The sequence below is a fragment of the Aegilops tauschii genome, chromosome 7, assembly GCF_002575655.3.
Source record: "Aegilops tauschii subsp. strangulata cultivar AL8/78 chromosome 7, Aet v6.0, whole genome shotgun sequence".
In the NCBI taxonomy this organism is placed as follows: Eukaryota; Viridiplantae; Streptophyta; class Magnoliopsida; order Poales; family Poaceae; genus Aegilops; species Aegilops tauschii.
Window position 1 is genome coordinate 463,443,068 of NC_053041.3, and position 7,090 is coordinate 463,450,157.

Below are 7,090 nucleotides of genomic sequence, written 5' to 3' on the forward strand. Positions count from 1 at the left end.
CTAAGTAGGTGTCCAGAACATGAAATGTCCGTGGTGATCACGAGGGATGCCGGCCAAAACTGCGGTCTGCACACTGTTGGCCTCGGCAGAGCAGCTCCGGCTGGGTCTGGCTCGTCTTAGCTTGTCCTACAACTCAGCCTCGGTGTCGCCTTCCCCCTGGAGCTCATTCCCCCTTCGTGTGCTTCCTCGTCTCCCATGTGCGCCGTCGTCTTCCTCCTCTGTCTTCTTCTCCCCTGAGCCCTCTTGGCGTTGCGCAGCCCTATGAGCTCGTCCGGATCCCCCTCATCGCCTTGCCGCCACTCCCCGTGACCTTTGGCCGCACCTGCCGACACTGCGCCCATCGCCGGTGCACGGACACGTCGCCTGCCGCGTGCCACCTCGCCCCACCTCTAGAGCTCTCCCCCATGACTATAAGTAGCGCCCCGAGCTTCCTTGTAGTCCACAACCTCCTCCACTACAAAAAAGACACATCCGTGACATTTTGGGCCGAACGATTTTTTTCTGTCATACTTATGACACTTCTATTACAATAATTGTGACAAAACACGGTATCATCATAGATGTGGTGGGCTCCTACTTCTATGACAAAAAATCATGACAGAAAGTGGGCTTTTCGTCCTGGGCGGGCTGGAGACGCAGCTGCATGACATTCTTTGGGTCGTCCATGACGGAAAAACCGTGGTAGAAGCGAGGGCGTGGAAAATATCGGGGAGTTCCCGGTACGGTGGGTGGTCGGGGGCCGAGCGATGGGCGTTTCTCTCATACACGTACGCGCGTGTGTGCGAGGCGTTGCGCTCTAACTGAACCCGAGTGAGGCATTGGGCTCTAACTGAACCCGAGCGATTGCACTGCATTCTATGCGTTACACTGAACCCGAGCGATTGCACTGCAGGCTACACGTTACACTGAACCCGAGCGATCGATCGATCCCTTGCTGTTAACTAAAGCTGAGTGATTCCTTCGCTACTGCTGCTAACTGAAGCCGATCGAACCTGCTGCCTCCTTCCCTTGATGAACAGTGAGCGTTGTTGGGGGGCTTGGATGAACAGTTCCTGATGGGGGGTTGGATGAACAGGACCCCATGTTGCCGCTGGATGAACAGGACCCCGATCGATCGAGCCGGGTGGGCGTGGATGAACAGGACCCCGTGGAGGGATGGATGAACAGGACCCCATGGAGGGCTGGTTGAACAGTAGCCGGTGGAGGGCTGGTTGAACAGTAGCCGGTGGAGGGTTGGATGAACAGTAGCCCATGGAGGGGGGGTTGAACAGGACCCCGTGTTGAGGGCTAGTTGAACAGTAGCTGATGGAGGAGCGCGCGATGGAGGCTAGATGAACAGGAGCCCGTGGATGAATAGTCATAGGTGGAAGCTGGAGGAGGTCGATGGTGGATGAACAGTAGCCCGTGGAGGCTGGAGGAGGTCGACGGTGGAGATGAACAGTATCCCGTGGAGTCCCGTTTTGCAGTACGCCACACTCCTACCAATGAACAGGACCCCCGTTTCGACCGTAGTGCTCCAACACAAGTTCGTTTCCTCCGTTTTGCGGTATGCCACACCCCTCCCGATCAACAGGACCCCATCTCGACCATAGGAGGTCCGTTTCCTCCGTTTTGCGGTACGCCAGACCCCTCACGATGAACAGGATCCCGTTTCCACCGTGGCCGGTCAAACACAAGGCCGTTTCCTCTGTTATGCGGTACGCCAGGCCTCGTTTCCATCGGCTGTTCCGTCCAAGCCGGTTGGCTCCCGATGAACATGACGACACATTCCGTTCCGACCCAGCCGGTTGGCTCCCCATGAACACGACGACGACGGAGTCTCTCCGTTCCGACCCAACCATGTACATGAGCCCTGGCCGTACGTATGCGCGAGTAGGCGTTCGAGACCCCGCCGGTATGTACCTATGTGGCCGTATTTACTTTCTTGCACCCTGGCCGTTGTACGTACGTGTACATGCTATGTGCGCGCCTCTACTATGACACGTGTGCGCCTCTACTATGACACGTGCGCGCCTCTACATCGACCAGTATGTACGTACACGTTCGCGACCAGAATGACAATGCTATGTACTCGTCGGCCGGGTGGGTCCCGACTGTCAGGCACTTCCTTGCGTGCGAAGATGTAGCTGGTGGGTTCCGAAAGTAAGGGGGTGAATCATTTTTTCCCATAATATGGACAAACTTCCTTGCGTGCAAAGATGTAGATGGTGGGTCCCAGCAGTCAGGGGAGAAACTTTTTTTCGCGAAATATGGTGGCCCGTCCGATGGGTCCCCGATGTCAGGTGGAGGAATCATTATTTTCCGCGTAATAAGGAGGAACTTCTGAGGGAGTCCTGGACTAAGGGGTCCTCGGGCGTCAGGCCTGTTATCCATGGGGCTGTGAAGACATGAAGGCCGAAGACCGTACCCGTGTCCGGATAGGACTCTTCTTGGCGTGGAAGGCAAGCTTGGCGATCAACTATGAAGATTCCTTCCTATGTAACCGACTATGTAACCCTAGATCCCTCCGGTGTCTATATAAACAGGAGGACGTAGTCCGGATAGGATATACTCAATACCATAGTCATACAGGCTAGACTTCTAGGGTTTAGCCATTACGATCTCGTGGTAGATCAACTCTTGTAACACTCATATTCATCAAGATCAATCAAGCAGGAAGTAGGGTATTACCTCCATAGAGAGGGCCCGAACCTTGGTAAACATTGTGTCCCCTGTCTCCGGCAACCATCGACCTTAGACGCACTGTTCGGGACTCCCTACCCGAGATCCGCCGGTTTTGACACCGACAACTTCCTTGCTGCAATCGTGGACCCAGCTGTCAGCCTCTCCACGTACAGTACTCTTTCGATGGCAGTCGTTCCTTGACCACGTTGACCATGCCGTGCCGAGAGCACCAGGGCGGTGTTGTAGCGACCCGACCTCAGACGGTCTAGTCTCTGTGCTTAAATGCCATCCCTGGATCGGTATGTTGACACACACAATACTTGAGGATTTATAACAGACGTAAATCACATGTACAAAATAACATAAATACTATTACCTCAATCCAAATAGCGGAAGTAACAAGGTTGCGGATTCTCATCAACACCAACGGCAAAGTTAAGTGTAGAAATTGTAACCCTAATGTATCACTTACTCGTCGTAAGATTCCTGCAACATGAGACGTTGCAGCCACAAAGGGTCAGTACATTGAATGTACTGGCAAATTCACACCATAGGATAATGATGAATAATAACTATCACTATATGCATATTTGGCTAGTGGAAAAGCTCTATGGTTAACATGTTTTTGCGAAAAGGCAATTTTTCCCTACAACAAAGGAATAAATTTTATTTAACTATCATGGTGGTTGTTAAACATTGAGAAGGTACCTCCAACTCAATCCCAATTAAGAACGTGATTAAACCCAATCAAATTTAAATTAAAGTAACATGATGAGATACACATGATAATAGAGGAACTAGATACCCAAGATGTCCATAACCGGGGACACGGCTAATCATGATTAGTTTGTACACTCTGTAGAGGTTTGCGCACTTTTCCCCACAAGATTCGATATCCTCCGTTGGATTTCTCGCACTACTTGGTGTTTGAGAAACGGATGATCGAGACACAGTATTTTCAGAAGCATTTACTCTCTACTCCGGGCAGACCGTTACACCTACAATCCCCCTACATCTGCTAGTCCACCTCTTCAAGAGCTCACACAACTTACTCAACTATGCCAAAGTCCATAATGGCTTTTGGCTTCACACGGAAGTTTCTAGCATGAATAATCTTATGATCCCTTTGAGTCTGGGTGGCGGTCCATAGGATGATCACATGGGTACTCCGGGATATCCAAAAATACAGGCAACACTGGGTTCTCCAGATGCCTCAATCCACCCAGATGTGAATTAAAGTAGCCACCTTAAGTTGAATCATTAATTAACAATCTCACATATGTCATGAATACTCTCAAACCCAATCCACATCTACGAGCATAGCATAGCAGTATAAGCATAATGTAATAGTAACTCCCAAGGTTTGAATGCAGGGCAATAGGTTCCTACCTCATCAACTACTTCCCAATACCCACATGTTATCAATCCTACTCATGCAATGTTTGAGGGTGAAACTAATGCATAAAAACTAGGTATGGAAGGGATATGATCAAAGTGTGAACTTGCCTGCAATGTTGACGAAGATGATTCACACTCATAACTCCTGATAGTTCTACTCGTCACACTCCGTCAATCTATCGTAAGCAAGCAATAGTAACCACACATAAGCAATCACTCAAAAGATCGGAGAAAACATCTCGGGAAACTTTGAAAACAAGCAAACAACTCTTGCAACATAAAACAATTTCTAACAGTACCAAAATAATGTCAATTTGGCATTATCAGAAAGTTTAGGTCATGATCTTTAATTTGCGAAAAGAATCAATTAAATCGGAGTTATAAAACTCAAGTTACGATCAAACGAACTTCAAATACAAATCTGTTTGAATTTAAATTTTAAAAATTTCAAAAATAAGTTTGAGTTGGATTACTGGATAGAGGGGATTATAACAAAGAAGTGGGTGTTGGTTTCATTGGATTTGGATAAGCGAGTAAAAAGTAGTGATCGTTTGAAAATCAGGGACTGAACTGTGTATAAAATATTCACGGATGGGTCCCTGGCCGAAACCTAAAATAAAAAGAAAAATTCTATCGAACGAAAGTTTGCTACAGAACGCTAACGAACGAAAACCATTCACTACAGAACCCTAACTAACGAACGCTCGCAAAATAATAAAAACCTAAATAACAAACCGATCTAAAAGAATAAAACCGATCTATATAAAAAGCCGAAGAAAAACCGGGGCGGTTTAAATTGGTTTATACCGGTTCGAGGGAAATAAACCGAAGGCGGCGGTTACTCCCGCGAGACCACGGCTCCGGCGAGTGCGAGCGTCAGCGGCTGTGCGAGGCGGCGGGGCGGACGGCGGCGGCGGGCTGCGGCAAGGCGGCGCGGGTAGCGGCGCGATGCGGCGGCGGCGATGTGCGGTGCGGCGAGGAGCGGCAAAGTGCGGCGGCGGTGGCGTGACCCGAGGGCGGCGGCGCGGCTCGGAAAGAGGAGCGGGCGGGGCGGCTCGTGGGGTATTTAAGGAGAGGCGAGGCGTGGAGGAGGGGGCGGGGCAAGGCGGCGGCGGGGCGTAGCCGAGCCGGACTCGGCGGCGTGCGGCGGCGGGAGTCGTCCCGCGCTCGGGGACGAGGCGGACGAGCAGCGTGGGCTGGGCCGTGGCCTGGCCTGGGAGCTGGGCCGGCCCAGTCGGCGAAGAGAGAGTTTTTTTTAACATTTTTTTAAACAGAGAGAAAAAAGAAAGAAAATGAAAATAAAGTAAAATATTATATAGGCATATAATATATCAAAATTTTCAGAAAAAGATTTTCTACAACTTGAACATTTTTGTCAAGTCAAATAAAATCGGGAAAAATTAAAATAATTCAGAGAGTGCTACTGCCCTACTAAAATGCAATAAAAATCATTTTAAAAATACCAAAATGATTTCAAATTTATTTATCTCCAATTTTTCTCATGTAGGGAATCATGTTACCCAATTTTCCATATATTTTTATTTTGGAGAAAAATAATTTGAATTAAACCCAAATAACTCCAAATTGAAAATAATTTCAAAAGGACTTTGAATTTGATCCTTTGAAACTCCCAACTCATATTTCATATAATTTGAAGAAGTCATTTTATCTTCTCTCGTGAAAATCATTGAGTTGCATAACGTTTCAGAATTGGAAATATTTTCAAATGAAATTCAAATATTTTCAACACCCCTTGTCATTTAAATAAATGGAAGAAGTCATGTCATCTTCTCTCCAGGGTTTTTTGTTTAAAAGCATTTGAATTCATGGAGGTCATAAAAGAAAAATGAAAGTTTGGGAAAGTCCTTTTATTCCCTCTTATTTAACTTTCAAAAAGTTTGGAATTTCACTCAACTTCACACAATCAATGAAATCTATCTATTTATTATAACATTCCAAAATTTAGAATTTTGGGATGTTACAAACCTACCACCCTTAAAATGAATCTCGTCCTCGAGATTCGGAGAGGCTAGCAAGAAGTAGGTTTGGTTTGGGGGTCTTCTCAAAATCCATCGATCATCACAGGGGGTCTGGGGTGCTACCACCCTTAGAAGCATTTTACGGTTCCATCAAAACTCATATACTCCATCCTTATCTTTGACAGTGTCAGTCTTCTCCGATTCTCGGAAAATTCCTTCTCTGGGCTCTTCCGGCAGTGGCATAATCTTTACTGCAACTCTTCTGTCCTTTCATCTTTGTAAGGTTATTCCAAGACTGGGTCTTCTTAGCTGACGGGTCTGGAGCCCTTGCTAAACAACTATCGAATCTCATGGTGGTCATCAATTTATGGTTTCTCCTGCGGGAAATGTGTGTGGGTTGATCCTCACCGTATAACCTACGGTTGGCACAGCTGCCTTGTACAAGGGAAAAATACTTATACCATTCTAAGATTTAAACAAGGTTTAATATCGTCGTCTCTCTACTATAGGTAAGTCACTCAGATTTACCATCCCATATAGAAAGGCGAATAATAAGAGTAAGTCGGTATGGTGATCAATCCATCCCGCACCCAAATCATTACCTTGTATACAGTTTAGCGAATCTCGCATTCTAACACTCGGTCATCCTCACAGCATTGCATAATTTTCTCTTGTCGACGAACTAAGTTCGGAAAATCCATTGATCTGCAAGCCAAACAAACATCTATCGTTTCTTCACAACCCTCAGGTTTTGCGTTACTCCTATAAGATCTTCGGTCGAATAAAGTCGTATCTTCTTCCAGGGTTTTTCCTTCAGCAAGAATGTGCTTGCTTCTTGGCAGGTCCTGGGGCTTGTAGGTTATGGGCCCACCTCATCACTTCTAAACCTTGAACTCTTCATCGGGGCAACTGATCCTTAATCCAACATCCAACTTCCTGGTATTCTTAAATCCATCTGGTTGTACTGTCTCCCTTATCTCTTCCTTTTATTGGTACCAAACTAAGATGTGATTACTCAAACTCATCATGGAATTTCCATTGATCCATAT